Source organism: Macaca thibetana, chromosome 9 (genome assembly GCF_024542745.1).
Source record: "Macaca thibetana thibetana isolate TM-01 chromosome 9, ASM2454274v1, whole genome shotgun sequence".
Classification (NCBI taxonomy): domain Eukaryota; kingdom Metazoa; phylum Chordata; class Mammalia; order Primates; family Cercopithecidae; genus Macaca; species Macaca thibetana.
In genome coordinates this window covers 30,072,284-30,092,269 of record NC_065586.1, presented here as the reverse complement: position 1 = coordinate 30,092,269, position 19,986 = coordinate 30,072,284, and the positions used below count along the sequence as shown (strand labels likewise).

The 19,986-nt window shown below is 47.1% G+C and overlaps 1 protein-coding gene and 2 pseudogenes across 2 annotated transcripts in view; 2 read left to right on the top strand and 1 right to left on the bottom strand.

The window, feature by feature from the left end:
- The window catches only part of LOC126962212 (MKI67 FHA domain-interacting nucleolar phosphoprotein-like), a 30,898-nt pseudogene extending 28,080 nt beyond the window's left edge, over window positions 1–2,818 (bottom strand).
- LOC126963361 (10 kDa heat shock protein, mitochondrial) overlaps window positions 1–19,986 on the top strand; it is a 328,484-nt gene that overhangs the window by 157,435 nt on the left and 151,063 nt on the right. The gene's annotated exons all lie outside the window — the stretch shown is intronic.
- Window positions 7,792–19,848, top strand: LOC126963362 (golgin subfamily A member 2-like; annotated as a pseudogene).

The window sequence follows — 19,986 nt, the reverse complement described above, 5'->3', positions numbered from 1 at the left end:
AAGCCAGTTGGAGAGAGAGTTGGCGCTTGTTAGGAGACAAATTTACACAATGCATAAGAAAGCTCACAGTGAGCTTGGATGAGAAAGGAAGACTTGGAGAATCATGAGTGCATGACTGTCTATATTCCCAGCCCAACTACAAAATCTGAAATTCATTAGGTATTTAAGAAATAGCTGCTGAATGACTGTCTAGGGGTGCTCAACTGAAGAAGCAGGGTTGGGACCAGCAGTCAAGCTTCCTGACTCCTAGCCCAATACTTTTCCAAACACACCACCTATTTTTCTATATCTGATAGAAAGTATATGCGTAAGTTGTACATAATGTCAACTCACTTTCAATACAGGCCAATCATGATTGACTATCCATAGCTTTTGTGAAAATCTTAGGAAACTAGTGACTAGAAAGTTGAACCTTTCAGAGTTCCCACTCTTATGTCATATGCTATTTCTATTTTGAAATAAAAATCCTTCCAAATGAAACTTTACCCATCAAAATGACAGAGAAGTGAAGAATAGATACAAGAAGAAAGCACAATGTTAATTTCAATATCAATTTATCTATTTTACTTTAAAATTATCTTAACCACCAAGTCATTCTATTTTTAGGAAGATACATTTTTTTTGAAGTGTTACGAACTATGATAACTATTTATTCTTAACTTTAATTCCTAAATAGCAGTATGTATATTAGTAGATAAGTGGACACAGAGCAAAGTCAGTAAGGGTGACTGAGTGTGGCAGAAAGGGCAGTATCTCCAGCAACTGTAGATGGATAAATGATAATGAGTCCAGGTAATGGATTCTGATACAACCATTAAAATAATGCTTGTGAGTACTTGATAACATAGGCAAAAGCTTAAGATACAGTGGGGAAAAAATATATGGAAAGCATGACTTCAATCATGCATACAGATGCTTCACTTTATACTTTTTTTTTTTTTTTGAGATGGGGTCTCGCTCTGTCACCCAGGCTGGGGTGCAGTGACATAGTGATCTTGGCTCACTGCAGCCTTGACTTCCTGGGCTCAAGCAGTCCTCCCACCTCAGCCTCCTAAGTAGCTGGAACTACAGGCATGCGCCACCACACCCAGCTAATTTTTTGTATTTTTAGTAGAGATGGGGTTTTGCCATGTTGCTCAGTCTGGTCTGGAACTCCTGAACTCAAGTGATCCACCTGCCTGGGTTTCCTAAAGTGCTGGGATTATAGGCGTGAGCCACCGCCTCTACTTTATGCTTTCTTGTTGAAGTAGACTGTATTACTGATTTTCCACCCACACCCACTTTTTGGATATCTGGTCCCTCCTCGAGTTTTTGGAAAGGGCAGCACTACAAATCCAGGGACAACCAGCGAACCCCCACCCCCACTGCTAGACAGATCAGATTCTCTGTCTTGCTAACTGAAAATTAAACAGAGAGTGTTCGATAGGTATTTTTGCAGAGGAGCATCTGTAAGGAAAGGTCCAGTAACACTGGGACCAGGGGTGCTGCCAGGGCAGGCCAAAGCCTCAGAGATTGGAGAAACCTGGAGCATGTGCTGAATGTCCATCTGCAGAGCAAAGCACAAGTATGGAGCAGAAGTCCAGAGTGAAGGCACGCAGGAGAGAAAAAAACCTCCCAGCCCAGTCCTTCCGTGGTGGGGTTATATTTTGAGTTCTGTACTTAGATGTCTGTGAGATTGCCTATTGTGTTCTTAATACAAATCTCTCATAAGCCAGCCTAGAACAGGTTAAGATAAATGTAATGACTTGACTTGGCAGGAGTGCAGTGCGGTGATCATGGCTCACTGCAGCCTCAACTTCCTGGGCTCAGGTGATCCTCACACTTCAGCCTCCCAGGTAGCTGGGACTACAGGCATGAGCCACCACACCCAGCTAATTTTTTGTATTTTTTATCATAAAAATATTATCTTTTTCAAAAGAAATATATATAATACATTGAAAAATACTGATTGCTTTTTCTATGACTTTTTTTCTGTGAATGTGTAGGTGTTTGAGTTGCTTGTATTTCTTCTTTTACACAGGATACAGGCTGTTTGAAAACTATTTCCTTATCTTTATCATCATCATTCATTTCAGCCACTTCAGATTTTCATCTCTCCAAAAATGTTGATGTACAAACCGGTGTGGGGCCATGGCTATCCACAGTCTTCTCAGGAGTGTCAGGAGTGCCTAAAACCTTTTGCTTCTTCTAACATAAAACCTGGCCTTTTGTAGACGTCCAACGATTCATTTTTGAAATACTTTCCGTTTTCTGTAAAATCAAAGAAGGAAAATCATAATCAATTCCTTTGTAAGCTAATTTCTTCCCAAGTAATCTTTCTTTTTTTCAAAATCGCTCCTCCATTCGTAGATTTTGTGTTAAGTGCCGATTCTGATTATACTATTTCACTCATGGATATGATGGCTGCTTAAATGGAATATTCCAGTCTTTAAAGAGTTCTTTCTATACTTTTTCAGGTGACATGAAATGACACTCCAAGGGTCTTTCACCAAACAGGTAGTTGTTCATTGTTTCAGCAACTATCTTGGCAACATCCTCAGACTCAAACTCCACAAATGCATAGCCTTTGCTATATCCAGTCCTTTTCTTTCTGGACAGTCTGACCTTTGTAACAGTGCCACACTGGGAGAAATAGGAAAGGATCTGGGTTTCCTTAAGTAGGTTAGGTGGGTGGCGCACATAGACTACTCCAGGAGAAAGTTGTTCTCGTTTTTTTTTTTTTGGCCCGGTTACGCGCTTGTGAACCTGCGCCACTTCCTTCTGAAACCTGCAGGTTCAGCAACAGGATTGGCCCAGCCGGGCTGGAAAAAGCCGCCATGCCGAAAGCAGCGAACACCAACTCCAGGCAGCGCTCTAGGAAACTCCCAATTTTTTGTGTTTTTAACAAAAACAGGGTTTTGCCATGTTGCCCAGGCTGGTCTAGAACTCCTGGGCTCACACAATCTGCCTGCCCTGGACTCCCAAAGTGCTGGGATTATAGGCGTGAGCCACTGCACCCAGCCTTGACTTTGAAATATATGTTGTACATCCCAGTCAGCAGTGAACTCAGGAGAACATCAAAGATGAGGAGAATGAGAGAAGAGATACCTCCAATTAAAAGAGTTCAGATGAGATGGTTGAACTTACATTTTAAAAAGTCCCTTCAGGCCAGGCACAGTGGCTCACGCCTGTAGTCATAGCACTTTGGGAGGCAGAAGTGGGTGAACGGCTTGAGCCTAGAAGTTTGAGACCAGCCTGGGTAACATGGCAAAACCCCATCTCTACAAAAAATACAATAAATTAGCCAGGCCCGGTGGCACCTGTGGTCCCAGCTACTCAGGAGGCTGAGGTGGGAGGTCAAGGCTGTAGCGAGCTGAGATCTACCACTCCACTCCAGCCTGGGTGACAGAGTGAGACCTTGTCTTACAAAAAAAAGTCACTGTTTTGGGGTTTTCTGGATGAAAACTTTGTTTCCATAAAAAAAAAAAAGGTGGAGACAGTATGTATTGCTGATTCAAAATTATAACCAGATGCTTAGAATAAATAATTGTATCTATTGTTTCACAAACCAACCTCAGGATTATTAAAAATTGGTTTTATTGGATTTTTAAGTTGTCCTGATTCACTCAGGTCTGTCACTTCCAAGCCCATGTTTTACTACTTTGTAACCCTATTTGGAAGGAAAAATGCAACTAAAATTATGATCCATCCTGAGATGAAAAGTTTCACACGTATACACCACACATACTCCCCACCACAGTATGATGACACAGTGACCCAACCTTAGGCAAAAGGTACCACTGCCAGCAAATGCATTTTCTTCTTCATTTCTTCTAAAAGCAGCACATGCATTTAACATTTTATTGAGATTCTCAACAGCTGCCATTTGGTTTATATAGCAAATTGTTTACAAAGTAATCTTTTTCCATTTTTGATATTTTAATGAAAATTATGTCCTTCAGTTTTAAAGCCCCGTCTCTCTCCCAAAGAAAGATTAATAACTAACTACCAAGTAATGATTATGTAGGAAAATAACAAAAGCAAAAACAGCTTTTAAACACTTGTGACACGGGTAAGGGTCCAAATCAAGACCTTCTGGGTCTACTGGAGGTGCTAGGCTGCCTCAGGACACCATCAGCACCTCACCATCCACAACATCCTCAACAGCTGGGAGCCAAGTACAGACCCCCGGGGCTTCCTGTTCCACAAGTTCCACTCTCTTTTTCCTCTCCACCCTTGCTATTGGGCCTCCCCTCCAAATCTGCCTAACAAAGGCAGCAGGATCTTTAATACTGTTTGACTTTGTACATGGAGACAGGATACTCTAGAAAGTTGAGAGATTCCCTGGTCCAGTCTGGAGGAGGAAAAAATAAAAAAAAAAAAGGAAAAAGTATGCAGTGTACGATGGATGGTTTCACTTTCTTGTCCACTCAGATACATGCTTGTACTTATTAAATGGATGTATCAGATGCTTCAAAATCCTGATGTGTAGTAGCACAAAAGTTCCTTGTAAAAAAGAGATTGCAAAATAATAAAAATTTCTGCAGCAATTCAGGGTCCTGATGACAAAGCTGGTTCTGATAAGTAGCTATTTTGACATGCACAGCAGCTTCCCCTGTAAGTCCTGTGTTTGGAGGGTTTCATTTAGACCACAGGAAGTTGGAATCTGAGTTTAAAAGGCTCTCTACTGACAAAATGTGATATATCCATCAGTGGATTTCTACTCAATAATGAAAGGAACAAACTACCAAAACATGTTGTGTGTCCTAGAACAACCTCAAAAACATTAGCTAAGTAAAAAAGCCAGACATGAGACCAGATGTTGTATAATTCCATTGATTTGAAATGTCCAAAAAAGGCAAATTTATAGAGACAGAAATGGGCTGATTTACCTTAAAAGGCAGGGATTCAAGCTCTCTAGACTACATGTGATACATACATGAGAAAAAATAGGGAAAAGAAAGGAAATTTAAATATAAATAAATGAAAACAATACTTCTCCCTGATTTTTATTCTTGTGGGAAGTGGCTGTTTTTCCATTGCCTATTTTCTGGCTAGACTCCAAAGTCACATTTCACTTAATTTTTATCCTGCTGATTGAAAGCATTTTAACTTGGTGATTTTAATGTAAACAGGAGCAGGACAGACTGTAATTATCTAGGTCTCGCTCTGTCATCCAGGCTGGAGTGCAGTGACATGATCATAGCTACTGCAGCCTTGAACTCCTGAGCTCAAGCAATTTACCTACCTTAGCCTCCCAAGTACCTATGACTACAGGCGTGTGCCACCACGCCCAGCTAATTTTTAAATTTTTTTGTAGAGATGCGAATTTGCTATGCTGCCCAGGCTGGTCTTAAACTCCTGACTTCAAGTAATCTTCTCACCTTGGCTTGGCGAAGTGCTGGAATTACAGGCATGAACTATTGCTCCCAGCTAAGAGCTCACTTTTGTTTGCTAGTGGTATTCTTGGTATCCTTTCATGTTTGAGGCTTTGGTGCTGGTGCTAAAGTATTACACTCACCATCTGAGGTTTACAGGACTTTTGTTTTAATATTGAACAGATGGAACTGTTTAGTTCTGCATCTTTGCAGGTATACAAAATGTGCCTACCAGGACTCTGCTTTCTATCCATTGAAAGCAAGAAGTAAGACAGTAAAATTTTGCCTGGCTAGAGGCTTTGAAAGAATGGAGTATTCTGGTTTAATTCTATTAACTTGGAAGTAGGAAGATGAAAAGAATTCAAAACTTACATTTCCTGTTGAATGCAATTTGAAAATATAGCCAATGATTCCACTTTTCTTCTCTAGTAAGTTTGGACATTCTGATCTGCTTGCTGTGTTATTTTTATTTTATTTTACTTTTTAAATTTTATTTTATTTTATTTTATTTTATTTTTTGAGATGGAGTTTTGCTCTTGTTGCCCAGGTTGGAGTGCAATGGTGTGATCTTGGCTCACCACAACCTCTGTTTCCCAGGTTCAAGTGATTCTGCTGCCTCAGCCTCCCAAGTAGCTGGGATTACAGGCATGTGCCACCACACCCGGCTAATTTTGAATTTTTAGTGGAGACGGAGTTTCTCCATGTTGGTCAGGCTGGCCTCAAACTCCTGACCTCAGGTGATCCACCTGCCTCGGCCTCCCAAAGTGTTGGGATTACAGGCGTGAGCTACCGCGCCCAGCCTTGGTGTTTTATTATAGAACTCCTAGTGTGCCTGAGACTTACATTGTGAAGACACTTTTTTAAAACTTGAGATGTAAGAGGATGCAAATGGTATTGTATGAGATCAGACTGGATGAGAACTGATACTTATAAATATACTTTTTAGATGAAATCTCTGATTGCCACTTGTTATTTAACTCATAAAAATAAAACACATTGGATGCAGGATGGGAGTAGGAAGGAGATTTATATCTTTTAATTGCATGTCATTGTTTCATATCAAGAGAGAACATATAGTATCCCTGGCTTTGAACCTACAGAAAGAAACACATTTTTCTACCTGCTGTATGCCAGAGGTTCTTCAACACCTGGAGGGATTACTGCAGCACAGATTGCTGAGCCCTACTCCGGAGTTTCTGATTCATCAGGTCTGGGGCGAGGCCTGAGAATTTGCACTTATAAAAAGTTCTCAGGTGCTGTTGGTGCTGCTCGTCCAGAGACTACATCTTTGAGAACCACTCTTGTCTACTAACTGTAAATTGTAGAACTCTAGAGAAAAGCTTAGTTTGGTCTGGGATAAGAAGCACACAGGTTATGGAGCAAATCATGAAAGATTCAACCCTTGATCCCAGCCTACTGTGGAATTCAGGTAACAAGCAATACACAGTGACATAACACAATTCTTGGTCTTCATGATTGCGAATCATAGCCAAGTATCAAGTGAGAAATTCAGTATCATTCGCAAAGCTTAGAGAGGCCAGGTGATTCTCGAAAAATGGACCGTGTATTTGTTTTAAACTGGTAAAGAGCCTTGAGTGCTTATTAAATTGAAAGCTTTGTGTTTTCATTTATTTTTTATTTTATTTTATTTTTTGAGATGGAGTCTTGCTCTGTCACCCAGGCTGGAGTACAGTGGCGTGATCTTGGCTCACTGCAACCTATGCCTCCTGGGTTCAAGTAATTCTCCTGCCTCAGCCTCACGAGTGGCTGGGATTACAGGCATCTACCACCATGCCTGGATAGTTTTTGTATTTTTAGTAGAGATGGGGTTTCACCACGTTGGCCAGGCTGGTCTTGAACTACTGACCTCAGGTGATCCACTCCCTTGGCCTCTCAAAGTGCTGGGATTACAGGCATAAGCCACCGCACCAGGCCCAAATGCTTAGTGTTTTTAAAGATAGTAGACATGTTTCTTGTTTCAAAAATATCTTAACAATAATGTAGGAGAATAAGAGAAACATTTTTCTAAAAAAGGGAAATCACTGTGATTATTTTATCTTATTGGAATGTTGAGTAATATAGTCTGCTTTATTAATCATCAAGCATGCTATAGATTTTCCATTTTTATAGGATTTGTATCTCAATTGAGGTAATACTGGTAATTCTTGTACTCCATTTGAAGATGAAAAATATAGGCCAAACTCATTGCATAGAAGCTGGATAATGAAGACAGCTCTGGAGGAACACACAGATACACACACATAGACACATATTTATAAAGTATACACACTTTTTTTTAAGTTTCTTTTTTAAAGTTTTAAAGCTTTTAAAGCAAAAGTCGACCCCCTCCCCTCTCCTGGAGTGGGCAGCCCCTCCCCTCTCCCAGAGTGGGCGGGGTCAGTGGTTGCATGGACAGCTTTCCTTGTGACACCACAGGTCCCTCTGGACATGCTACTGCCTGGCCACACCTCCTTTCACATTCATCTTTCTCATTGACCAATGGGCTTGGATCATTAAGGCCACGCCCCTATTCTGAGTTCTAGTGGTGCCCTGGTTACACCTCCTCTGGCTCAGTTGCACAGCTGCCTGGTAGGTGACGGGAGGTATTTTGTGGTCATTGCTGGGATTTCACTGATGTGGCCCCAACACTGCCTCCCTCCCCACCCCACGATGTTGGAAGAAACTTGACAAAGTAAACAGGCCACAGCCAAGAAAAAGGTAAAACACATCAGGTCGTGGCCCCCCAACCCAGCCACAAATCCCCTCCAATGGCAAAACCACTACCAAGACCATACAACTCCTGAGGCACACCAGGCTTGGCCCCCCAAACCCAGGACCTCTGGGGTTCCCCAACCAAAGTCTTGTCAGTCAACCCTACCCCTTTGGCAAGCAGCCCAGCCCCTGCCCTCGCCAGTCACCCCAGGGTGACTTTGGGCGGGTGACTCCTGGAGCTCCCTGGTCCATACTCGGTCCTCACCTGCTGCCCCAAGCCTGACCTCCCTGGGTTCTTTGGGCTCACATCTCCAAGGCCCTGGGTCCCCTGCCCAAGCTTCTGCCCTCGTCAGTCACTCTGAGTGACGTTGGGCTGGTGACTCCTAGGGCTTCCTGCTGCAGACTCTGCCTTCTGCTGCCCCAAGCCCAACTTCCCTGGGCTCTTTGGGCTGGCATCTCCAAGGACCTGGGTCCTAGCCCTGCATTCCCCTCCCACATCATGGAGCGGTGACTCAGCCATCATGCTGATGTGTTCTCCTCCTCAGGAGGAATGGAATGTAGTGATGTCACAGTGCCCCTAGGAACTGTCATTACTGCTCCAAGACCAGCCTTTGATCTTAGGACCCAGCATTCTCACCCCATTTCTGGTTCCTCTGGTTGCAGCACAAATTTCCAGCTGGAAGGGGAATGGGGACTATGGGACTTGGGAGCAAGAGTTTTCAGGCTGCCTTACTCCCTTAACATAGACATTGACAGTGTGAAAAGCCTACACTTCCTCCATGAACTCAAAATGTTAACAGTGTCTCTGGGTGGCAACAGGAGAACGGGTTTGGTTTGGTTTTCTCCCAAGCTTCTACTCTCCAGAAAGACTTTACAATTTTTTTCTGAGTTTTCCACCTCATATTCTAATTCTCCATGGTTCTGGGACCAGATTGCCCTTCAGTCAGTGGTCTCTGGAGTGAGATCTGCTCATCTTCTGTGTAACAGATCTTGAGAAACTGAACTTGACAGCTTGAATCTTCCTCATATCATCTCAACCTGGGATGCTTTGAGTGCCACAGGATAAATGTGGGACATCTTTCTGAAGCATCAGTTTCCCTTGATTCTCTTGAGAGAGAAAAAAACATTAGTGTACTTACGGATGACAGTCACATAGGTTTCTAAGAGTATACCAGACCTCTCTGAAATGAGGCTTAGGTTGTTCTCTTTCTGATAAATTCCTAGATTTAACAGAAAGGCTGCCTTCTGCCATGAGGACACATTGATATAAAAGTTTGAGGTACTGGTGCACTTCTTAACACTAACAGACGTGTGAGGATATATGACTCTAAACCACGCAGTGTAGAGTCCCTACCCACTTAATGTTTACTTTTCTACCTCTACCTCTGGTTTTGGTCCCTGGCAGCTGCTGATTCATGGCAAAACCCCAGAGCTTGGAGTCAGAAGACTGAGTTTAAGTTCCAGTATTGCCCTTTTTTTTTTTTTTTTAGCCATGATATCAATCCCTCTCAATCACTAAGTGATTGTGGCAACACTTTGTACAGTTGTTGTTGGCATTAAATCAGATGGTGTATAAGATTATTTTGTAAAACCTGTAAAGGAGGATGTGACTGTAGGGGCTTGTAGTTCTCATGAGTGTTACTGCTCTGCTTTCCCACAGTTAAAAGAATAACAGCAGACGGCCGGGCGCAGTGGCTCAAGCCTGTAATCCCAGCACTTTGGGAGGCCAAGGCGGGTGGATCACGAGGTCAGGAGATCGAGACTATCCTGGCTAACATGGTGAAACCCCGTCTCTACTAAAAATACAAAAAACTAGCCGGGCGTGGTGGCGGGCGCCTGTAGTCTCAGCTACTTGGGAGGCTGAGGCGGGAGAATGGCGTGAACCCAGGAGGCGGAGCTTGCAGTGAGCCGAGATCACGCCACTGCACTCCAGCCTGGGAGACACAGTGAGACTCCGTCTCAAAAAAAAAAAAAAAAGAATAACAGCAGAGGAACAGCCCTGGTGTTCCAGCAGGAGTGAAGAGAAAAAAGAAAAAAAAAATCGCAGTAGCTCTGAGACAACCACTCCTGGTGGTTGCCACTCACCTGGGGATATGAGTCTTGGCTGGCCAGGCTCCTGGGGATAGTGGGCCCAAGGGGCAGTAGAGGGTAATTGTTAAGACTGTGGAAGAACTGCTGGGTACTGATTAAGAATTCTGGGTTTGAATCCTGCCTCTCCATCTGCTAGGGATATGATTTAGGGCAAGTTGCTTGAGCTCTTTGGGCCTCTCTTTTCACATCTGTAAAATAGAATGGTGTTGCTTGACTTCCATTTGTGAAGTGTAAATGAGATTTGTAATTCCTGTTGTTTTTATGTTAATCCCTAGTACATGGCCTGCTGTAAACACCCAGGACGGCCAGGAAATGGTTGTTGTTGTTTGATTTTTCTCATCCCCAGTCTCAAGGGGAAGCCAGGCCAATGAGAACAGCCACTTGCCATCAGGCTGTCCCTTTAGAAGTCACTGAAAGGGCCCCAGGATGTGGTAAGGAGGGCCCCAGGCACTAGAATTAAGAGAAGATCTAACTTACCACCAGATTGCTGGGTGACCATAGACAAATAAACACTTCTTCCCATGGGCTTCAGTTTCCTCCTCTGTAAGAAGATACTGGATAAGATCAATGTCTTTAAATCTTGTTTTTTAGTTGGAGCCCCCTTTGTTCAAGTGAACCCTTTACTCAAAAGTCTTTTTTTTTAAATGCAGGTGGTGGTGTGGAGCTCTACTAGATTCATCGCCCAGGTCCTGGGCCTGAGGAGAGGGGTCTAGTGAGCAGATTAAGAGCTGCATTGGTCAGGTGACTCCACTCTGACTGCATTGCTCAGGAGACTCTTCCATCCATTTGTTCCTGCCCTGGCAAGGCAGCGGGTGGCCGTTTGGAAGAATGGCACAGGCCGTGGTTTTGATCTCGGCTCTGCTTCGGCCGTTCGTTTCCCTGAACCCACGTTTTCCTCCTTCCCTGACTTTCTTGCTTCTCTCTAAGCCACTTCTGTCTTTCTCCCCCTGCCCTTGTTTTCCCTTTTTACCTCCTGCAGATTCAGGACATTCTGAAGGTGCTGGTGTTCATCCTTAACCATTCCAATGGGGTAGCGCTCTCCCATTGGACAAATGCAAGGTGAAGCAGTGCTGAGACACCTCTCCGGCTTGTTCTCTCCAGCTGTGCATGCCCCTGAGGCTTCTCTGCTTTGGGGGATACTTTGGTTTATTTTATGTTGCTGCCATTAACCTTCAGCCTGTTTATGTCTGCTTCTTCACCTGCTCGATTGAGTTTTTTCTTCCCTGCATCTTTTACCATCTTGGAGAAGGTGAGATATGCCTTAAAGTTTAAAAGTAATTTGGGAATAATGTACAGAGCAGGCATATAGGATTTGCGGCTTTTTTTTTTTTTTTTTTTTTTTGAGACAGGGTCTCACTCTCTCACCCAAACTGGAGTGTAGTGGTGTGATCTCAGCTTACTGCAACCTCTGCCTCCCGGGTTCAAGTGATTCTCAGACTAAGGCAAGCCTCCTGAGTAGCTGGGATTACAGGCACCTGCCACCATGCCCAACTAATCTTTGTATTTTTAGTAGAGGGTTTCACCTCTACTAAAGGGTTTCACCATGTTGGCCAGGCTGGTCTTGAACTCCTGACTTCAAGTGATCCACTTGCCCCCACCTCCCAAAGTGCTGGGATTACAGGCGTGAGCCATCATGCCCGGCCTGGGACTTGGGCTTTTGAATGCCCAGTGTGGTACTCTTAGACTAAGAGAGATGAAAAAACAACAACAACACAACAACAAAAAAACAACCTTTAGGTTTTGCCCTAAAGGCAAGGATCTATAGACCACATAAATGTTTGTGCTTATTTTGCATTAACTCATTTTGGTTTAAGAATAGGAAACATAGGGTTAAGAGAAAATGAGTTCATATTATAGTTGGAAGGGTTGAAGCTATTTTTTCAGAGGAATTAACCGTAAAAGATGTGAGGTTAACCAAACAGATGAGTGACCAAGACCCTAATCTCTTGAAAATCAAATGGGCACTTACCATATTTACTGGGCTTTTGACAACGAAGGCACTTTGCTAAATAAACAGTGGAGAGAATAGCTGAACAATGTAGGGTGCAGACTGAGGGAGGCAGACTCCTCTGAAGGAGGCAAGAGAGAAATATGGAACATTCCAAATGCTCAGCTCAGGGGGCGGTTGGTTCTGAATGGACTCAAGGGTGGAGGAGGTGACATTTGAGGTTGGCTGGAAGATTAAAGGTGGGTAACATGCATCCATATGGGGAGTGGGGGAGGCAGGGGGAGCAGTGAGGTCATGGCCGTGATTATGAACTCACAGAGCACCTTTCAGGAGCACAAAGAGCCTGGTAGGAGGCAGGGCATAGGGACACATGGGGCTTGGAGATGACCTCCTCTGGCTGTGATTTGGCATTTCCTCCATATCTAACTTGCCTGGGAGACTCCTGCCAAGCCAAAGGAGCAGGGCAAGAGTGGAGGCCGATCCTGCTGGATATGGGCATGGGGAGGGAGACTGACAGAGCACTCTTGGCTGCTGTTAGAGAGTTGTTCAGTCATCACACCTGTTACCCTCAGTAGGTCAGGTCTGTCCAGGTGCTGTGACTCACCTTGCTGGCTCAGAAGAGACACTGAATGATACGGTGGGGAGCACAGGCTTAGAGGAATCCTGCAGCCATGCCCAGCCCAGGTTCTGGAAACAAAGGCCCAGATCCCCATATTTCCTTCTTGCTGTTTTGTTTTTGTTTTCATTTTTGTTTTTGAGATAGAGTCTCACTCTCTCTCCTGGAATGCAGTGGTGCAATTTTGGCTCCCTACTGCCTCCGCCTCCCAGGTTCAAGTGATGCTCGTGCCTCAGTCTTCCCAGTAGCTTGGAAAACAGACAAGCACCATCATGCCTGGTTAATTTGTTTGTATTTTTAGTGGAGACGGGGTTTCACCATGTTGCCCAGGCTGGTCTCAAACTCCTGGCCTCAAGTGATTCACCTACCTCAGCCTCCCAAAGTGCTGGGATTACATGCATGAGCCACTGTGCCCGGCCCCTTGCTGTTTTTATACTTTCTCTATAGCCATAATTGTTTCCCATGTAAGTTTTTTTTTTTTTAATTTCTTATTTTTATTACCCCTGCATCATCTGCTACTCTGAAGGATCTGGAGGTAAGAGGCCCTGGGCCAAGGTGCAGTGACCCTGTAGGCCAGCCCCCCAACCTCCTCCCACAGTGGGGGCTGGGTGCCCCTCTGCCACTTGAGACAGCCCACACACATCCCAGCCATAATGACTGTTCTCTCTACCTCTCCCCACAATCCTCCTCCAATTTCTCCTCTCTGCATGCGCCTCAGAACCAGTACCAAGAACTAGCAGTAGCCCTGGACTCGAGCTCCACAACAATCGGTCAAGTCAATGAAAACACTGAGTCATTGCTAAGAGTCCAGTGGCATCCCCTGATTTCATGCTACCAATCCTGGGCTTCAGTTTCCCCTTGGGGTCCTGAAGAAAGGGCATGGGGGCCCCTAGTGCCAAGGGCAAATGGGGAGCTGGGGTGCCCAGGCCTCACCTGGAGGGACCCCAGAGCACAGAGTGCAGCACGGCTCTTCTGTTACTGCCCTCTTTGCTGCAGGATGGAGTCCTGCCCAGAAGGCAGCATGGCCATTTCTTGCTGCTTTTGTGTGTGGTTGTTAGAGGCAGCCTGGGGCTGAGTCAACTGCTGTGGGTTAGTTGGGGGGCACTGTGGGAGTGAGCACTGGATGCAGAGCTTGGAAGCCAAGTGCCCACCCTGCCCTTACCTGGCTGTGGCCTTGACCAAGTCCTAGGTGGGAGATTGGGTACTTGTACTGTGAAGGTACAGAAGAGTACCTTTAGTATGTTACCATTTGTGTAGAGAGGGGGAACGTGTGTGTGTTTGTGTGTACATACTATGATAATATACATAAAACATATCTGCAAGGATTTGTAAAAAAATTCCGCAGAGAGCAACAGGGTGGCTGAGAGATACTTCCCTTCTGTATCTTCTGAGTTTTGGACTATGTGAGTGTATCATCCTTTCAAAAAGTGAGCAAAAGATTAATTTCCTCCTATCTGTGCCCCCACCCCCAGCAAGTAAAATGGGCTTAGAGAATAGGATAGATCTGAGTATTCAAATCCCAGCTCTGTCTAAGTGATCTTAGGCAAGCACTTAACCTCTAATACTCCATGTTTTTCATCTACACAATAGAGGTAATCATAGTAACTATCTCATATGGTGGTTGTGAGGATTCAATGGGATCGTTAGCATGGTGCCTGGTGAAGCACTCAATAATGGTTCAAACAGTGGTAGTAATAACAGTAATAACAACAGCAATATTATCTGTTCTCTCTGGGCCTCTGTCAGCCAGCTGTAAATTTAATCTTTTTCCCTGTCCCTTCCAACTGTACTGAGTTCTTTTAAAAACCAGGCCATGGGCTTAGAAATGCCTTGACCCTTTACTGACCAAGTTGTATATTGAGCCTAGCCCTAGCCCTTTTAAGGGGCACTGGGTAGAACAGCCCGGGCTCCCCAGACAGAAACTTCTCACTCTTCACCATCCAGTCCTCAAGCCACTGTGAAGCAGTCCTCAAGCGGCAGTTACAGCAGTCCATAAAGGCACGGGCACAGCTGGAAGCACACACGACACAGGTGAGGCTTTGCACAGGGAGGTAATGTGGAAGAAAGATGACCCCAGGTGGCCAGAAGCAGGTGAGGATCAGGGACAGCTCTTCCTAACTTCTGTGCCCATTGTTGCAGATAATGGAATCGCTTAAACAAGCCCAGCTAGAGAGAGATGAATATGCTCAACATCTAAAAGGAGAGAGGGCGCGGTGGCAGCAGAGAGTATGGAAAATGTCAGAGGAGGTGAGGTCTGACCCTTAAGCCCCCCACCTTAGATAGGTCACTGGATCTTTCTAGACATCTGTAAAATGGGAATAGTACAGCCAGTACGGTCATGGGTCTGGGCTTTGTGGAGGTGGAGGCAGAGAGGGAGATGGTAGCCTGTCCAGCCACCAGCCCCTCTCTCCAGGACCCTTTCCCCCTGTGCTTTGGACAGGTTTGCACACTGAAGGAGGAGAAGAAACATGACACGCATCGGGTACAGGAGCTGGAGGGGAGCTTGGCCGAACTCATAAACTAGATGGGTAAGATGGGCTGTCATGGCCTGGGAGCAGGACTGGCATCAGAGGGTTGTGGGGGTGGCTTAGAATGCCCCAGGGAGGTGGGTGGATGGAAGGGCTTTGAGGCAGAGGGAAAGAGGTCTGTGCCAGGAGACGGCAAGTCTTGTAATCTCCATGAGCCTCAGTGTCCCCATCAGTAAACAGGGAGGAGTGCCCATTGTCAGCCACCCACAGGGCTCTCTATCTGAAAGTGGCCTGGAAGATGGGCTACCATCCGAGTGCGAGGAATAATTAGCAGTGAGGCCAAGTTTGGGGAGCCTGAGAGGAGCTGTGCACCAAGAGAAGGGCTTTTATTTGTTGTTTTGTTTCTGAGAATCCAGAGGACCTTGTTGTCTGCTTCCTTTCTCAGCTGAACCCCACCCCCGGAGCCCCCAGCAGAGCCCTCTGTGGTGGAACAGCACCTACAAGCTGAGGCCGAGCACATGAGGAAGGAGCTGGAGAGTCTGGCAGGACAGCTCCAGGCTCAGGTGCAAAACAGTCAAGGCTTGAGTCACCTGAACTGGGAGCAGAAGGAGACTCGGCTGCTGGAACAGGAAAGGCTGTGGGAGCGGGAGGAGAGGCTGCGGGAGCGGGAGGAGAGGCTGCTGGAGCTGGAGCAGAAAGCCAGGCTCTGGGAGGAGCAGGCAGAGACACGCATGCAAACCTTTCAGAATCGCACCCCCATCAACTGCGCACTCTCTCAGAACCAAGAGCTCCATGAGCAGCTGGCTGAGCCACAGAGCAGCTTTGAGGAGCTGGTGCATTGCCCCACCTGGGGTGCCTGCCCTCCTCCCTAACCCTCCAGGCCTTTGATTCCCCTCCTGTAAAATGGGGAAGTGTAGCCCTCACTTGAAATGGTAACTCTAAAGGCACCTCCCTCCATGCTTCCTGGTGCCATGGGAGGTAGACACCAAGTTCTGAGGTCTCCAGCTGCGGTGGGTGGCCGCTGATTGCTTCTCTCTGTCCAGAACAACCAGAATAAGAGTGCACTGCAGTTGGAGCAGCAAGTAAAGGAGCTGCAGGAGAAGCTGAGCAAGCTGAAGGAGAGGGTAACCTCTGACCCATCCAAGAAGGGCTGGGAGGTGAGCACCAGCCTCTGGGGAGGGGAGGTGCAAGGCCAAAGGCAGCTCCAGCCTGGGGACAGGTGACCCTAGCGCCCTCCAGGGCAGTCCTGTGACTGTTTCTTGCTTCCTGCCCTCTGACTTTTAGAGATGGGTAGCCTTGGGCTCCTCCCAGGTGTGGACATCATCATCCCAGCTAGGCATGGAGCTCCCCAATCATAGGGGAAGAGTCAGTGGTATAAGAAGCTCCTTATTTCAGGCGCAGTGGCTCACACCTGTAATCCTAACACTGGGAAGCTGAAGCTGGAGAATCACTTGGGGTCTGGAGTTTGAGACCAGCCCTGACAACATGGCAAAACCTCATCTCTACTAAAATCACACACACACACACACACATACACACACACACACACACACACACACACACACACATACAGATTAGCCAGGCATGGTGGTACATGCCTGTAATCCTAGCTACTCAGGAGGCTGAGGCATGAGAATCGCTTGAGCCCAGGAAGTGGAGGTTGCAGTGAGCTAAGATTGCACCACTGCACTCCAGCCTGGGCCAGAGTGACATTCTGTCTCAAAAGAAAACAAAACAAAAACAAAAAAGTCTCCTTAGATTCAAACTGGATTCTGGCTTCGGTTCCACTAGTCACCATTCAACTACTTTACATCTCTAAATCTCTGTTCCTTTAACTTCAAAAGGAAGTTAGCATTTTCCTTGCTGAGGTGCTGAGGATTAGATGAGGTAATACATGGAAAGCATTAGGCATGTAAGCACACTTAGCAGATGGTGGTTGGCTCCCTCTGCTTTTCTACCAGCCTGTGGCCTACAGTTTAAATGGTGGGAAGAAGTGTGTAAGATTTGAGGCTGGCGAAGGAGGCATGGGGTTCTAGGAAAGGGAGGCAGTCACTTAGGCCTGGAGCAAGGGGCCAGGGGCCTGGGTGGGTGACAGAGCCCCACAGAGTCCTCAATACCCTATTAATGGGCCCAGAATCTGGAAGCCAGCCACCACGTACCCTTACGCCCACGGTCTTCCTGCAGGTGAAGTTGAAGAACCAAGAGGCTCAGAGTCTGCAGCAGCAGGGAGACCAGTTCCTGGGTCACCTGCAGCAGTATGTGGCTGCCTGTCAGCAGCTGGTCTCTGAGAAGGAGGCGCTGCGCAGGCAGTTACTGCTGCAGACCCAGCTCATGGACCAGCTGCAGCAGCATGAAGCTCAGGGCAAAGTGGTGGCTGAGATGGCCCGCCGAAAGTTGCAGGAGACCCAGGAGAGGGAACTGCTGAGGATGAGGCCTTGAGGGGGATGACCTGGCAACCTCCGTGCCTTCTCACTCTCGTTCCTCACCCCTTAGGAGCGCCTGGAAGCTACCAGCCAGCAGAACCAGCAGCTTCAGGCTCAGTTGAGCCTCATGGCACTCCCTGGGCAAGGTACAGGAGACCGCTCAGAGGAAGAGGAGAGAGCCCCAGAAGGAAAGGGGGACGGTTAGCAGCATAGGATTGAGGAGTTGGAAGAGCCCTTTAGAACAGCTGGTCATTATGCTCACCAGATGTCTGCACTAAGTTCGGCATCAATAGTGTGACCTCCTAGGATTGGGGGGCCACCAGGTTGCCTAAAGATGGGTGAACTGGTCCAGGTCAGAAAGGGAGCAGGTCAGAACTGCCACACCGACAGTAGTGGGACTGTGCCTGGGCCGTATAGCAAGATCTTGGTTCTTAAAAGTAAAAATAAAGAACAGCAGCTCATTCCCTTCTGGGGAGGGGCTGGTTCAGGGTTACACAGTGAGGGTGAAGGCAGAGGTGGGCTCGCAGTACCTCCCTTGTCGGGTTGTCTGAGGACCCCTCTGTCCGCCCTCCACAGGAGATGGAGGAGGACATCTGGACAATGAGGAAGAGGAGGTGCCTCGGCCCATGCTGAGCATCCTGGAGGACCTGGAGAGCCGGGAGGTAATGGTGAGACTGACTCCCCTGCTCTCGCTTTGCCACCTTCCTCTGTGGTCCCTCCCAGACCCCTTTATGCTCTTGGTTTCCCCACCTTCTGATTTTTGTGGGCCCTCACCCCTTCTGGGTGCCAGTGGTCAGACATCATTTCACCTGTGCATTTCACCAACAGGTGCACTCTCCAAGGCCCCAAGGGAAGGGGCTGCGCTCCACCTCCCTGCCCCGTTTTTTCTGTAGATGCCCCTACGAGAATACTCACCTCTTGCCTTCAGGTGGCATTTTTCAACTCCACTGGAGCCAGTGCCCAGGAGAAACAGGCACAGCTATGCGGGCAGCTGAAGGAGCAAAGGGTGTGGTGCCAGTGCCTGACTCACCTTGTGGCCTTGGCCCAGAAGGAGCCCAAGGCAGTGGCCCCAGCCCCAGGGACTGAGGGTGAGTCTGTGTGTGGGCAGACCCACCAGGCCCTGCAGGGGGCCATGGAGAAGCTGCAGGTGAGTGAGTCCTGACATGGGCCAAGAAGGGTGGGGGCAGGGCAGAGAAGGTTGCTCTCAAGATGTGACCCCATTATTTTGGCCCCAGAGTGGCTTTATGGACCTCCTGAAGGAGAAGGTGGACGTGAAGGAGCGGGTGGAGAAATTAGAGCTTCGATTCGTCCACCTAGCGGGAAAGACAGACACCATCAGTGAGTGAGAGGCCAGGGAAGGCAGGGGGAGCTGCAAGACCATTGGAGGGGCCCCAGCATCTGAGCCCTGTCCTCCTGCAGGAAAGTACATCACAACATAGGAGAGCCAGAGGGCAGTGCCAAAGATGCAGCACCAGGAGGGGGACATCATCAGGCTGGCCCAGGACAAGGAGGAGATGAAGGTAGGGTGTGCAGCATCTCTGCAGGGGTAGGCGTGGGCATGGGCGTGGGCGAGGACACTGGCACCGGCGTGCAGCTGAGCACCCCTCCCTTCAGGTGAAACTGCTGGAGCTGCAGGATCTGGTGTTGCGGCTTGGTGGCAACCACAACGAGGGGCATGGCAAATTCCTGGCCGCTGCCCAGAACCCTGCTGATGATTGCGCTCCAGGTGCCCAAGCCCCCAGGAGCCTGGGGCTGCTGACAAGCAGCAGGGTGAGTAGAGGCCTCAGGCGGGGCGGGCAGGCAGGAGCAGGGGAGGCTCCACTGCACTCAGATGCCCACTCTCCTCTCTCCGAAGATTTTTGTGAGGTGAGCTGACAGCCTGGAGCCTGCACCAGGAGTGGCCAGGGAGGTTTGTCCCCACGACGACCCCACTGCACAGCAGCTCATGCAGCTGCTTCCTGAGATGCAGGACCCCCAGGAGCACCCAGACTTGGACAGCAACCCCTTCATGCCATTCTTTTCAGGCTGCCAAGAACAGGGAGCTAAACATCACCATCATCTAAGAGCTGGCCAAGAAATTAAAAAAGAAAAAAAAGTGATGGGGTTAATCTCCTACACAATTCATTTACTTCATTCGAACGTTAGAGCCACTCATGATTGTTTGTGTTTCTAATTTATAGTTTACATTTATTTGTAAAAAATTAAAGGAGAGTGGGTCTTTCCCTGATGTTCACTCTGGCATCCCTTAGCATTTTTCTTTTTTAATTTGATAATTGTAGGTCATGAGAATGCATATTGAGTTTGCCCTTACATAGTGGGAATTCAAACACGCAAAGACTCACTATTTGCACAAAACTATTCTTGGGTTTGG